Source organism: Cydia pomonella, chromosome 2, assembly GCF_033807575.1.
Source record: "Cydia pomonella isolate Wapato2018A chromosome 2, ilCydPomo1, whole genome shotgun sequence".
Classification (NCBI taxonomy): domain Eukaryota; kingdom Metazoa; phylum Arthropoda; class Insecta; order Lepidoptera; family Tortricidae; genus Cydia; species Cydia pomonella.
Window position 1 is genome coordinate 9,933,615 of NC_084704.1, and position 16,863 is coordinate 9,950,477.

The following is a 16,863-nucleotide window of genomic DNA, read 5'->3' on the forward strand; positions in this document are numbered from 1 at the left end:
TAGTTAGAGATCTCTAGGCTCACTAAATGAACAAATATCACTCTATCCATCTAAACAGCCTGTAAAGGTATATGCAAGTAACTGCAACCGCCAACATGGACAAATCGAAAAACGCTATTTGCCTCTTAATCGCACTTGCATATGCATACTGTAGGTACCTGCTCTTAGCACTGATATAAATAATTCGAGTATTTAAGAACGAATAATACAATTTACGAGATAGGTACCTATGTTATTTATTTAATTCCTGTAGGTAAGCACTGAGCAATTGAAACAATCAAGGCTTCATTTATTAGCTACATATTCCATTCTCCTGTCATCATTAAAGCGTAGGAAGTACCATCGTAATTGGATGAAACCCGCTTCATATTAAGCCTTTGTAGCCGTTTTAGTTTCTTAGTGAAATAAACTTGCTGTAAATTAACTTAAATTAAGTTAGAAAGCTTTAGAAATAAAGTCAATAAACATTATTGGCTAATTGCGCCTTTGAAAATGTTAACAGAGTGTGCCTTTCAGACGTTGTAAACTTTTAAAAGACAAATGTAAGGCGTTTAATTGCTACAGTTTATGAACATTCAGAGCAAACTTCTGAACAAATCTAAAGCTGCTATTATTTAAATCCTATTAGGCCCTATTCCATTACTATTCCTAGACAGTAAAAGTTGGAATTGACTAATGCGGGGGTTCACATCACCTTTTTAGGGTTCCGTAGCCAAACGGCAAAAAACGGAACCCTTATAGATTCGTCATGTCCGTCTGTCTGTCCGATTATGTCACAGCCACTTTTTTCCGAAACTATAAGAGCTATACTGTTCAAACTTGGTAAGTAGATGTATTCTATGAACCGCATTAAGGTTTTTACACAAAATAGAAAAAAAACAACAAATTTTGGGGGTTCCCCATACTTAGAACTGAAACTAAAAAAATCTTTTTTATCAAACCCATACGTGTGGGGTATCTATGGATAGGTCTTTAAAAATGATATTGAGGTTTCTAATATCATTTTTGTCTAAACTGAATAGTTTGCGTGAGAGACACTTCCAAAGTGGTAAAATGTGTTCCCCCCCCCCGTAACTTCTAAAATAACAGAATGAAAAATCTAAAGAAAATATATGATACACATTGCCATGCAAACTTCCACCGAAAATTGGTTTGAACGAAATCTAGGAAGTAGTTTTTTTTAATACGTCATAAAATTAAAAAAAAAAAATTTCATCAAACCCATACGTGTGGGGTATCTATGGATAGGTGTTCAAAAATGATATTTTGGTTTCTAATTTCATTTTTTCTAAACTTAATAGTTTGCGCGAGAGACACTTCCAAAGTGAAAAAATGTGTTTCCCCCCCCCCCTCTGTAACTTCTAAAATAACAGAATTAAAAATCTAAAAAAATATATGATATACATTACCATGCAAACTTCCACCGAAAATTGGTTTCAACGAGATCTAGTAAATAGTTTTTTTTTAATACGTTATAAAATTAAAAAAAATATATATTTTTTTTCATCAAACCCATACGTGTGGGGTGTCTATGGATAGGTCTTCAAAAATTATATTTAGGTGTCTAATATTATTTTTTTCTAAACTGAATAGTTTGCGCGAGAGACACTTCCAAAGTGAAAAAATGTGTGTCCCCTCCCCCCTGTAACTTATAAAATAACAGAATGAAAAATCTAAAAAAATATATGATATACATTACCATGCAAACATCCACCGAAAATTGGTTTGAACGAGATCTAGTAAGTAGTTTTTTTTAATACGTCATAAATGGTACGGAACCCTTCATGGGCGAGTCCGACTCGCACTTGGCCGCTTTTTTTTGTGTCGAGCATCTTTTAATGGCAAAAACATTCTTAAACTTGACAGCTAGAATAAGCTGCTTGCATGCTTCTTTGAAGTTATTTTTAAATTGCATATTTTATGAATAATACAGGTGATTTAGTAAATTCTTTCGTGTTTATTTTGCTTACACTATCTGCTTAGTGCTGAGGTGAAGTCATAGGCAAATACCTACATTTGCTATGCCAAACACGCGTCTACGCGTATTTGAACCTCATGCTTTATTTCGTATTAATCTAATATTACCTATGCTTAAGATTTTAAATTTAACTATTGTGATTATAGATAGATTTTTTCACGGCTCGCACTTGACGCTAACAACATCTTTGCTGCTTTGTAACACATCATTATTTTAGACCCCTTTATATTTTCATTGTTCGAAAAGCTTGCTGTGCCCTTGTTAACATCTCGTTACGCTATTAGGGGGTACGCCCCATTGTGCACTGCTCAGGTGGCCTACCGCGAAAACCGAAATTCGCAAATTGGGGAGATCTTTTACTCTTTAAGACGTAATTAGAGTGACAGAAAAATGCTCGCAATTGACGAACTTCGATTTCGCGGATAGCCCGTACCTATCTCTTGAGATAAGGATACCTAATCTACTTATTTAAACAAATTAAACATGATGAACGCGTCGCTAAAGATGCTTCCTGGCGCCAGGATTTGTTATGCAGTGTTACAACTCTCAACTCGGGCTAATTGAAGGAGTAGGCAGGTTGATATTCATTTAGGCCCGGTGGCCGTAGGCGGGCTTCGCCTTGCGACTACCAAGTAAGGTAAACGGCGAGCTTGTTTGTGTTTTAATGGTTTATTTGTTCAAATTAGGAGCACTTGTGTAATAGTTAGGACAGTAATAACTCCAAGGTTTTGGCGAAGCGCACTTAAGGATACGAGATTGCACTGTTTTGTGTGCTAATGTGTACCTGCAAAATAGGTGAAACTCGAGACTTGAATAATCAAGACTTCTTCAGGGGATAGTGTAATATTGTATTATGGCTCAAACATTTTGTACAGTCAGCACCAAAAGTAATGGATCAATCAACGCGTCAAAGTACTTATCTACCATTCTGTAACAGCTTAACAAAAAGTGATGGTTCTATATGTAGAACAATTAAGACTGTAAAGGATATACTTTTGAGCGTACATTTTAGAGATTTATCTAAGTATATTTGGAAAGCTATCCGGAATACCAGATACTTTTGGCGCGTTGTTTCATCCGCTACTATTGATGCTGACTGTAATACTAGATCCTTAAGTACCTACTATGTAAATTCATGTTTTGATTTTGATGTAAGTAAGATTTGAATTTTTACGGGTGGTCTGTAGCTATAGCCAACAAGCTAACCTTCGTAGTCATCATGGCCGTTTAGGTATATGCATGGGGTTTGGTGGGTTATCTTATCTTCTAATTTTCGGGGGCCCTTGCGGATACACTTCGAACCATAGGGATCTTTTGTGTAGTTGCTCCCTAAGGATAGATCCATTAGCTACTCAAGAGCTTTTTTTGACCATTTCCATGTGCCGGATGATGGAGCTTATGGGTAGCCTTTTGAATTCCTCCAAAGTCCGTCATTCTTTGTCTGGCGAAGGCGTGACATTCACACATTAGGTGTCTTACTGTCTCTTACTCTTCACCACACATTCGACAATTGGTGTTGTCGGAGTGTCCCATCCTGGCCAAAACTCCTTTGACCCCGTTTAGTGGGTTACTTTTTTTCGTAGCAGACTGGTCATAACTAAAACTAAAAAGTCGCAGCTCGCAGGACACTTTTTATCAACAATTCTTATGCCCACGCGGATATAAAACTACTTTATAAGACTGCGGCCGGCCTTTTTAGGTTACAGCTTACGTAGGTATAAATAAAGCTTGGCAGTAAACACTAGAGTTAATAACGGCGTATTATATTTTATAATCAGCATCAAAAGTAGCGGATCAGTCTACGCGTCAAAAGTAGGTATCTGTTATGGACCAAGTGATTAATGTGGGTCTACCATTCTCTAATACCTTAACAAAAAGAGACATTTTGAACGAGAACTGTAAACATTTAGACATACCTTTTCAAATAGAAAGGTATTACAGGCTGGAAGACACTTTCGGCGCATTGGTTCTAGTAGGTATTCCAAAACCGGCCAGTGCTGGTCTATTATTTGTGATTATATACGATTTACGATTACGCCAGACTGACAATCGTCGTCTTACCATTGGTGATTCGCCTCGCCTGTTCCACAATTGCCCAGGGACTCTCGCTAAAACAATAGAATTGTATCCTTCGCCTGTCCCTAGATTAGTGTCTGTTACATTTGGATTGGCATTGTATTGACACTTTCTATTCATTGCGATATCCGTCGCAATTTTAAGCATTCTTCTGATATTAAGTAATGGCAAAAAATTTCGCAAACCATTCTGGTTGGTATGTAAGTAATGCGTTTTTACCCGACCATGGAAAATTCAAAATAATGGTTTACATGTATTATAGGTTTACATGTGTGGGCATTTGCGTGGGTATTTTGGTGTTGGGTATGTTTGTGTCGTGTATTCCATTATTTCGTCAAACCTACTGCCCATGTGTTGATCAAGTCGTCTTTATCGAAATAAGAGTACCAAATCGTATACGCCGTGTGAAATACTAATAAGGCAATAATTTTCTGCCGACCCATCTGGCGCACGACTTATAATCATGTCTCTTTATACTTTATTGCACATAAAATATTAAGTACATATGGTGGACTTAATGCCTTAAGGCATTCTCTACTAGTCAACCACTGGGTCAAAAAGAGACTTCTTAGGTGCAGGCTTTGTACTTGAGAATAAGATATCACTACCTACTATTTACAAATTAAATACTAATTAATATAATATAATGAAATCATAAACTTAAACATATACTTTGTATGATATACTTACATAAATAATATACATTATATTTCGTCACTTCATTTTTCAGATATAATTTTATATTAACCATGTAGTTTCCCTATTGTACAGATAGCATCGCACACATTTAAGAGTAACTATTTTGATTAAAACTGTGGAAACCAATTTCCGCCCACTTCCGCTTACTGGTTACCTGCGTGCGGCGACCGCTGCGCTCTTCATTCTTTATTTGTGCGTGGTAGCGTCCACACCTCGGTCTAGTTGCCGAACACTTCGGCACAAGACCACATTTTTTATAACGATCTTCGTTGCCTACTATGGCGTTAACTGTGAGATTTCATTGAATTCGTTGTGCAATATACATATATTTGTTTTTAAAATCGTTGTGCAATCCTTCAACTTGAAGGACATACATACATCCTGGAGGTTAGTCGAGAACTAACACGATGGAAAAAATCATCCTGGAGGTTGGTCGTGAACCAACACGAAGGAAAGTCTGTTCGTATTTCAAACACCGATTTCGCCCGGGGGTTGGTCGTGAACCAACACGAAGGTATAAGATCGGATAACGCACAACGAAACAAAGGCATAAAAAATCATCCTGGGGGTTGGTCGTGAACCAACACGAAGGAAAGTCTGTTCGTATTTCGAACACCGATTTCGCCCGGCGCGGCGATTGGTCGTGAACCAAAAGATCGGATAATGCACAACGCACAACGAAACAAAGGGCCTAACCATTCATATTGGTGCATTTTTCATAATACCCATATATTTTGTGGGAAATTTATTGCCTTAAAAATGGGAATAATGTTGTGTTATAAAGCCGAGGGAGGCTTTCTTTTTATTTGGTTTTAGACGGCCCAACACTTAAAATATATCCAAATTTTACTCACACCTAACCCATAGTACGGTATTAAATGAAAAAAGAAGTATGAATCCCCGCCCATAGGTTGAATGAAAATCAACAAGCGACTCACAAATGTTGTATTTAACACAATAGTACATTGTTTTTATACTACACTACCCACATAAATATAATATTAATACATTGGGTAGGTATAACTTGTCTCTAAAAGTGGGAATTGCTACGTGTACCTACATCACGTCACAGTATTATTTAAAGTATATTCTTTCTGACGTACAATATTTAAACTCTTATATGTCATAAAAGACCTGTAATGGATTTGAAAGCAATTTCTAAACTTAATCTTGATAAAATATCTTGTTAATATGTATAGTGGTGCCCTGACAGTGCATACTTTTTGGTGTCGATTTTTAAATCATTATGATATGCAGAAACGTTCATAAATCGAACTATAAAAATATGGCTACGTACGTCAATAATGTTATGGGCAACTTTGGTTTACTCCTATATTAAATCGCATAAAAAAGAGTCAACCAAATGAATAGTTATATCAAAATATACCTATTTATAATATCAGTTTTAAGAATCTTTATTTCTCAAAATAAGATATAACAAAACTTGATATAAATGAGTAATCGTCATGGTCGCTTATTGGCGATGCCAGTAAGTACTTATTATCTGTTTGAAAATTAGATTTTTTCTTAAAGTTATGCCGGATAATTAATTCAATTGAATCATTGAATTATAATAAGTACACTTACTTCAATTGAATTAGAGGAAGACGAGTTTTTTCATCACAATTTACTAGAACAATTTGCAAGAGCTCAGTGTCAAGCACCACTAGAGTACCATCCATCTGAGTTAATCAGAATATGGTTTTCTCTTCATTTTGGCGAGTTGCACATATTAAGATATTTTGTTCGCATCTCTCACAGACATTGAGTGTTTATTTTTATGGTTGTAAATAATCGGTAACTAGGTAAATACCTATTCATATATTTATTTAATTGTATTAAAACAACAAGACGATTACCCTCTGATTATCCTTTAAAGGATTACCCCTCAGATTACTACTTAAATAACTAAATAATTAATTAGGTAATAGAAATCGTATAAAATAAATAAATAAATGTATGGTTCAACTCTCATGTGTCTGTCGCGGTACTCTTTCAGCCATTGCGATGGTACTATGCAATACGTTCACTAGACTTAAAACACTCAAAACGGTTATGCAATATGTTTTTGCTAAGTTTGAAATATATGTACATATACATTTAGTATCTGTAATCTAATTATACTACTGTATAATTAATATAGTCATTCATAAAATTAAGACCGAATCACTAAATATAATATTTGTTTTCTAAACTCGCAATACAACCACAGTAGCAATACATTTTTTTATTTTATTATGCCAGTTATTCTATAAGTGTATTTTTTATACATTATAAAAATATACAACATTACGTCTATGTCTTTCGTTACCGACAGAGCGAATATTTGGATAAAATAAAAATAGAGGGCATTTGAGATTTGATGCTTAATTAATACGTGAAAAATTATGGATTGTTATCGTGGTTGATTGCTGTGCTAGTTTAGTTTGCGCTGAGAGAATAGCAGCTACAGCACCGATATTTGTGCAAATATGGTCAATCGTGTCATGCTGTCATTAATATTTAATAAAAGAAAAAAGGTCATCTTATTTATCTTTATTCGAATGAAAAGACTTGTCACATGGAGTCATGTACATATGTTTATTAAGCTAATTACTGATCATGTATGTTGTACGCTGACTTTACCTACTCAGGTTTAACTGGTTATTATTAACTTAGCACCGTAATACGAGTAGCTCGAATATACATTAGGTATATAAAATTAAATATATTCCGATGTCATTAATGGGCCTTGGCCCTTGCCCTATTTATTATATGCAATATGAGCGTAATAATAGAACATTTCAATTTGGGTAAATTATAATGTTATATAAGAAATAACTTCGAAAGTTGAGTAGTAGTTATAGTAGCCTTATAAATTTATTTTTTCATATCTTAACCGAAAGCATATGGATTTATGCACGTTCATATATTTCTTATATTTCAAGAACATGATGGATTTTTGCATTTGACAAAATCCAAAATATATTTCTTCTTGAATAGATCAGAGATTTTAATGCATTTTAATGACGTTAGACACGTTTTGGAGAAAATAAAATAAAAAAAAACTATTATTTTTAAATTAAAAATCTTAAAACGCGCTAGGCCGCGTGAGTCTTTGTATCTACAAAGACTCGTTGTGTCACTATTCGTTCAGCAGGATCTGCTGTAAGCCGACATGCGTGTGCATGAGCCTAATAACTGAATTTTCTCATTGTCGCCATCTGCTCAATGAATACAACCTATCCTACCCTGTCTGGAGGTAACGCTGGGTTGTATCGTTGACATAAATTACGTCTTATTTTAGTTATTATTACTCTTAGACGAGTCTAAAGTTGATATCAATAGTAGTACCGCCTGTCTTCTTTAATTCCGTATCGCGGACAAGGACCGCTAGTGAACTTTCATACATTCATAAATTGACGTTTTATGAATTAATTCTACTTTTTGAAATCGAATTAAACTGAATGTAAAGTAGACCACAAAGTGTATAGAATCTTAGTGAATGTATCATGTGTACATACCTAATATGTACTTTTTATTTTGAACCTACATACCTAAACTTTCTTTGTGCTTTTAAACAAGGCTTCATAACTCAATTGCCACAGTATACTTGTGTACACATATTATGTCCTGAACTTGGTCTGCAGTCTACGCAGGTGGGCTACTCTGCGTTCGATACAGTGATAATAACTTCAATTACTTGATGGCTTAAAACACAACCCATTACACAGTTGTTCGCTAAAGCATTGATTTAATTTTGGTTCAGTTTCATTTACCATACTTCTGGATTTCTTTAGCAGTCAATTAAAATAGTATCACGTGTTTTCATAAAAAAGGATCATCAGATCGTTTTCTTTTATTATAGAATTGGTTAAAGTTAAACGACTGAAATACGATTTTAAATAATATAACTCAAAACATCAAAATAAATAAAAATACTAAATATTTCGGTTTATCACCATGGTTAACATTAACAAATAATTTTCACCCGAATGACTTATTTTACTTCGGACTAAGATAGATATATGTTTTTAGTGTCTCACTATGATGTTTTTTAATAATATATTTCTAATGTTAGTACGGTGTATACGTAACTTACAGTAAATAAAATAAAATCCTGCGGTCATTGGCATGGCATATAAATTGGGAAGTTTTTTTCTCTCTTTGGGACGTCCCGGCGTCCATGTGCTAGTTAGGAGGAACGTCTTAACTTAAACCAGATACTCAGACAGCCAAAGCTTTCGGCTTATTTCAACCAAAACTTATATCTCTAAACATCTACATGGTTAATATAAAATTATATCTGAAAAATGAAGTGACGAAATATAATTGATGATCAAACGAACTTCTTGAAGTGAAGTTCGATCGATATTATATGAGTCACTTCATTTGAAGATATAATATAAGGTCCCACCCACCCTAGAGCCCTGATATAAGTTTTGGTTCCTGCCTTCTCTAAAAATAATGAAGAGCGCAGCGGTCGCCGCACGCAGGTAACCAGTAAGCGGAAGTGGGCGGAAATTGGTTTCCACAGTTTTAATCAAAATAGTTACTCTTAAATGTGTGCGATGCTATCTGTACAATAGGGAAACTACATGGTTAATATAAAATTATATCTTCAAATGAAGTGACTCATATAATATCGATCGAACTTCACTTCAAGAAGTTCGTTTGATCATCAATTATACATAAAGCTGCTGTCACTGTTAAGTTAAATGAAATTAATGTAGATTCTGTAGGAATGTGTAAAAAGCATACAAGGTGGTTTAATAAACAAATCTTTCGTAGAGTATATGGCCACCTCCTGTCTCCATCATCAGATCAGCTCCATATCATCATAAAATTGCATTGTCATCCGATTTACATATGTATGCAAATTTTCAGCTCAATCTGAAATCGGGAAGTGGGTCAAATTTAGCTTTTAGGATTTGACCCAAACTAATTAACAGAACAGGGCAAGTTATTTAAAAGCTTGTAAAAAAGGATAGACGAGAGAAGTGACGTGCGTAAATATGCCCGAAATAGAACATATTGGATATAAAATCCAATTCTTGCTTTTTAATCCCTTTAATGTTCAATTTTAGAATAATTGGTTTGAAGTATGTAAATGGATACAGTACAGTCAAGGTATTAAATATCGATACGGACAAAGTGTCAAAAATATGTATACACGACCTTATTGCCTATATATTAAAGTAGGGTGTACATATTTTTGTCACTTTGTCCGTATCGATATTTAATACCTTGACTGTACCTACTAGGAAGAGACACTTTTAAAAGTAGGTAATGGTTTGACGTGCGGGTATGAGAAAATCTGTCCTAATGACGTTTTGTTAGTACGTTATAGAAGAGTCAGAACGATCAGCTTAATTGTTGTTCTCAAAAAAAAAAAATGAAAAGGATTACTAAAAATTCGGTCATGATCCTTATATTATACACAGACAAGAGGTTAAAGAGGTTAGGGAGTGTCAAGCAGATTTAAATTCACCCATACCCCCTAGCCTAGCACTTTACCACTTAATGGGGGTTATCCTTAAAAAATAACAATACCAGTTGGCGTATCGTATAACAGGATTAGGTGGCTGACAGTAACAGGATCGCATCGGGTTCCAGGAAGCCCTATGCGCCGTCTGCCCGCAGCTTTGTAATCGAATGCAACGCCACTGCATTGTCTAATGCTACATGTGCTTATAGCTTATAGTCTGTCGTTTGACTACGTTAGGTGATAAACATTCAAACCTTTTTCAAAGGGGTTTACTTTATTGTACATATTACACATTTGAAACTTAGTTTATACTAGTCGAGGAGTGACGGAGCAGACGCATCTGGTGAGGTTAGGCCACATAGGCCCTTGCAGGATATCACTTGTCACATCGACAAACATATGGCGCACGTAACAATAATCCTGACATTCCTGACATCACTGGCGCTTGATTTATTGTTGTCATTTTATTTATGTTGTCCACGAAAGGAAATCGAGGATCGACCTGGGCATGGACCCGGGTACGTCCTTAAACTACGTCCAAAACAGAGGTATGGGCATTGTGAATGTCATCTCGCTTTGTGTGGTAAGGCACAGCACCGCGGGTGTCATTCCAGATTTAGAGCAGATCCCAACTGGGGAAGTACCTTCACCTTATAGAAAACCGCAGCCAAATAACATTAGACCCTACTCATAGTGTTGTGTTCCTGCCGGTGAGTAAGATTGCCAGAAACCACGAGGGTGCGGAGTGTTATGGTCGGCAACGCGCATGTAATTCTTCTGGAGTTGCATGCGTACATAGGCTACGGATACTGCTTACCATCAGGCGGGCCGAATGCTAGTTTGCCACCGACGTCGTATAAAAAAAATCGAAGAAACAAACTGCACAACAGCAGAAAGAGTTCAGAACAATATCAAAAATTATAAAGGGAACAAGTCTATCGTTTCTGAGCATTTACTAGAGTCAGGAGAGGACCAAACCACTCATTTCTAATATACCTAGTAGAAAAGAGCGGGATGCCATTAAAATCAAATAACATTGCAAATTCAATCGGGAAGATGGTTTTAGGATCTCATACACATGGAATTCCATCAGTAGTAAGCGGAAACGAATATCGCCGGTTGAAAAACCGAACCTCGTGTGTAATTGTGTCGAAACCGAGTAAAGTAGTTCGAAAAATTCGCGCAGCTAGGAGATGCTGATGTCAACTTTAGCCAGTCTTTCTCCAAGACAACGAGGACAATGCTGTCCTAGATACGTCGGAGGAGGGCGTAAGGGCCTACGCTAGCTGACGCGGACGCCCGCCGCGTGCGTACGCACGCGGGTGCTATTTGTAGGTGAAATCCGCCGCACGCGTCCGCTTCAGTTAGCGTTGCTCATACTATTTTTCGTTAACCCGCTCGTCCGCTCCGTGCACCCGCGCCAGCTAGCGGAGGCCCTTAAGCCAGTAAATGAGAAAGAAACAAAATTTGGAGTTTGCACGGGTTTTAGGGCCTCCGCTAGCTGACGCTGACGCACGCTCGCGGGTCCTGCTCCCAGGCCAAATCCGTCGCACGCGCCCGCGCCAGTTAGCGCTGTTCATACAATTTCTTATTAGACGGGGCGTGCGTTCCGGATAATCCGCGTCAGCTAGCGGAGGCCCTTAACGTTTTACATCAATAACTTTGAAAGTATGACTTTTGTCTAAACTTTTGTGAATGAATGAAAATTAAAATGTTTTGCTTGGAGTCTGCCCCTTCAAATATAATCTATTTATAGTGTCTGTTACTACTACTACTATATTTTATGTGTGATTTTTTTATAGCTTTGTAGAAACATGTAGAAATTTAATATAAAAATTACAATTTTGTGTAAGCCCCCTCTTAAATATACGCGAATAAGTCGCGTTAAAGTAAATAATAATGTGTGAAAATCGTGAAAATTAATGCTCATAAAAACTGTAAATATGGTGACCTAAATTAAAGTATGAACAATGTTATCTCCCAAATACTTCATGGCCGGAGCTTCTGGAACGTGCGTCGACCGTCACGGGCTGCGCAGCCGCATTTACTCATAACGCGATCATTTTTAAACGGTTACATGTTCGCATGAGGCTCGAAGATACATACGTCGTTTTACTTGGGCGGGTAATGGAGGCGCGCCCTCGCGGAAGCCGATCGCTATTACATGGTCCGCTACTCGCAACTGCGGTATTGGGACCAGCCATCTGCAAATCCTCATCCCAAATCCTTTTGTAAAAATGTAGTCTGTGAAAACAAAAGAGCGACTAAAAGTTGTATGTTCCTTTTAATTTAAACTTAATATACACATCAATATTATTGAAAAAGACTACAGTTTGCAGCTATTTTGCTTACTGAAAACTGAGATTTAGATGCCTTTAAAATTAACTTCGCATGTCTTGGATTGGATATGAATTATGAACTGTAGGTAATAAATAAGTTATTTACATGAACAATGAAACGAACGTACGTCAATGCTTTTCTGATTCTTATTTGCCTTGTCGGTGGTACCCTAGCTTTTAATTAGAGAGTCGAACACAATGGCTATAAAGCCGATAGTGTCAATTAGTGACTTGGCTTGGAGATAGTGTCTGTGTCTGTTTCTGACCACAGAGCGTATTGACAGGTTATTAAATTAGGGAACATATGAGTACAGTAGAACCTCGACTGTCCGTACCTCGATTACGTCTGCTTACGCTGACTTAGTTTATCCGAACTCTCATTTATAGGTACTTTTTTTTAGGTGCAATAATCATCTGCTATAGATGTTGTGGCCAATATATATACTATGCTTTTCTTTATTTAAAGGTGTTGTTTTTGTTTGATCTTGTCCCAAAAATCCCACATTCTCAGTATCCGAATTAGTCTAGGTCCCAATTAGTTCTGATAATCGAGGTTCTACTGTATCTAGGCTTTTTAAAAATCTTTTGTTGAATGGGTGCATCTGAAACGAAGTACATATTAATTCCCGAATGAGATCAATTTGTTCCTAGCTTTTACAGATGACATGAAAGTTCATTTTGAATAATTGAAATAATTAACCTCGGTGTTTAGTGAAAGGAGAATTCGATATTTATTTTAGGTACGTCGTGGCAGCTCATAGATTTTCCAGCATCTTGTGTTCGAAGATAAACAATTACGCTCCTGTCTTGTTTGCAATGAATAGCGATTAAGTAGAGAAATGAGGTACTGACTACAACACAAAATGGTGATTTCCATTTTAGATGAAGATTTAATGTGAAAATAGATATGCAATAAAATACAATCACAAAATTAGTGTACCTCAATATTTGACACAGTAAAATCATAGGTTCAAAACAAATGTACACTAATGATCTACTTATAGATATTTAATGGTAGGTAATTATATTTACCTGCTTACCTAATTAAATATATAGGCATAGGATAGGAGTTCACAGCGATGTAAACACAGAATAGTATTTTTTCAGTCTGAGTAAATGCATTGAAGTATTTCGAAAATGCCTAGATTTCCGACTGTATCGCACTGCAGACGAGGATGCTCGGCCGCCCGCAGCAGTATTTCTCGCCTTGTCCGAGTGGGCGTCAAGCAGCCTCTAGGCTAGCCTTTCATGTTACTAATTGTTACTCGTAAGTTCAATCATTTAGGTCTGGTCGATGTATCGGCGGTGATATCTATTTATATGATTAATATACACTATAAGATATGACGATAGGAACAACTTTTAAGAGGGGAGAATAGCTTTTTGAATCGAAGGAAATAACGGAAAATTTCTTTAAAATCTAAAATCTATAAAAAACAAATGCAAATTTTGAAAAAAAGGAAAACCTATTTCTCAACATAGTTTTTCATTGTGTCAATAACATACTAAAAAATCATGGAAAATGGAAAATATTTAGAAGTCAAAAAAACGTTTTCTCTTTTTGTATCGACGATCACGTGGTATAATTCCCTCTTGGGTTCAACGAATGTGTAAGAGCTGGATTGCTGCTGTTCCTGAGAACTTTCTCCATGGGAAACGTTTTCGTTCGAGAATATTTCTTATAGTAAACGTAGAATATTCTCCGGAATGATGTTCTCTCTAATAAGGGCAGATAAGTTAAAACGTACCTGCTGCACCTGTGTTTATTCAAAATTACAAAAAAATGAGCTAGTTAGATTCCGAGGGACTTCTTAGACCAAAAGTTAGTAGTCTGTCTAAAGTACCTGCTAGCTGAATCATGCTTACAAAAAATATATAATGTTAGAAAAAAATATATACAAGGTACCTCCGCTACACGTAAGGTGAGGGTGAAATTGGCTACTTGACAGTTTTTTGTAAATAATGTCAATCGATCTTGATTTTCCTGAGGATCAAATGTCTATATATGACTTATGGCATTTAAGTAAGACAAAAGGTTAGTTATGACAGTTAAAGTCTGACGCTCGCACTCGACGATTGAAACGCTCTAACAAAATGATATTGTAATGTGACGTTACATTACATTAGTCTGTCCTAAATGTATGGAAGATCTAGAAAATTGCTATTTTGACCCTGAAATATTGCGTTTATGTATATAGTTGTCATACAGCTTATTTTTTAATAAAATGTAAGGAATCGAATGGTACCATTTTCGCTTTATAGCCTTGTATTTTTTTATAATCTCAATATGTCTGTTTAAATTCCACTTTTCTGTAATGGATGGCTCATTTTCTATCCATTTAGCAAAATTTTGTTATAATATTCAATATGTGTCAAGTAGGTACCCAACTATGATAGTGAGTCGACCAAAACTCATCAATCAGAAAGAAGTGAAAATCCCGTAACTAAATCTTTAATTATCTCGATTTTTACCAAAATAAAAATAACAGCGATGATTGGTCGCTATTAAACGGTCATTGCTTTTGACAGGAAATGAAACAATCAACGGCTGTGAGACCACCAGCCACGACAGACGCTAATTAGATACAGCTATATTTTTTACTTATAAGACACAGAAATAAAGTTTTGTTTGCAACTAATAAGATATTTACAACCTTTACTGCTACCACCAGTTTGACACTGACATATTCGCTTGCGTGAGCGTAACTTACTTTCTACGCATCTCGCTCGTACTGCATACATATCCAATACGCGTGCGCCCGTGAGGGACAGAACATACGCACTGCCACGAAATTAAAAACACGTTTTAAGATATCTGACAACATACGAAATATAACCTATGTAATTTGGTCGGTTTTTTTTATGGTAGAGGAGGCAAACGAGCAGACGGATCACCTGATGGTAAGCGATTACCGCTGTCCATGGACACCTGCAACACCTGAGGGGTTGTAAGTGCGTTAACCATAAAACCACACTAAATTCATGGTAGGGCATAAAAAAAAATTTGAGACCGTGGCAGGTCAAACAATAGTAACTGCTACTCCTACTGAAAGATACATGAGACTATCCCGTTCAGTCATTTCCCCCCCACCGCTCATGTCTGATCCAGTTATACTACATTCATGCTCGTACTGGCATATTAGTGCGAGCGAGATGTATAGAAAGTTACGCAGATGTTAGCGAATATGTCTGTATAACACTGATAAGGCAGTCGTAGTAAGGCTACTTTTAACTAACTGAAAGTAAGATTAATTAAGTGTTTACTCTAGGGTACTAATCAACCTGGCTTACGATAGTTTTAATTTAACCAATTTCGTATTTATTGTTGGTATAAAGTAAAATATGTAGTAGGCATTTACTTAAATATGTATGCATAATATCTATTAATAAGTTAATTTTATTATTAGTGGTAAGTACCTAACTACCTACGCATAAGTAGGTAGATATATATACAGAATTTATCGATCATTAATGCCATTTAAAATACACTACATTATATCAGTAAAATCACGTAACTTTTTAGGGTTCCGTACCAAAAAGGTACAAAAGGAACCCTCATAGCGCTACTCTGTCCGTCTGTCTGTCATATCGCTAAATATCTCGAGAACCACTTAAGCTATCGATTTGAAATTTGGAATAGTTAAACAACGCTAACCCACATTGAATGTATTTTTTTTTTATTAACTATTTTAAATGCCCAATGTGAAGAGGGGGCGAAATTTCAAAGTCTAGTGATTAGGTCAAGTGGGGTTTCATTTTATAGAGCTCAAATTGTACATTCCAAAATATTGTTTTTTTTTCATAGTGACAAAAAAATTATTTATGAAAATGTAAAAAAATATACCATAAATTTTCCAGGAAAAATATAATCAAACCTCTATCTTGGTACCTAACTTTTATTTAAATAACAAAAAAACATATGAATTCAATTTGCAATTTAACCAACTTTAGGTGCGTTTATTACACTTGATGTTTCTATGAAATAACATTAAATACACCTTTTTAAATAAAAGTTTTTTTAAATCGGTTCACATGATAGAGAATTATCTTTGAAAAACCAACATACGTGCATTACATCGCGCAAATTAGTTAGACTATTTAGCGATAAATGGCGCTGTAAACAATTTTAGGTGCTTCTGATCAAAAGTCCAAGCATAGCTAAGCTAATAAAGTAGTTACACGAGATAATTCAAAGTGTGTATGGAACCCTCGGTGCGCGAGTAAAACAAAATCGCACTTGACCGGTTTTTGGTATCATATACTTACCAACGAATGAAAATGACTAACAACAGCAAGTGTAAAAT

At 35.9% G+C, this 16,863-nt stretch overlaps 1 protein-coding gene across 1 annotated transcript in view; it reads left to right on the plus strand.

The window, feature by feature from the left end:
• Positions 1-16,863, plus strand: part of LOC133533762 (microtubule-associated protein Jupiter) — a 175,107-nt gene that overhangs the window by 386 nt on the left and 157,858 nt on the right. The window lies entirely within an intron of this gene.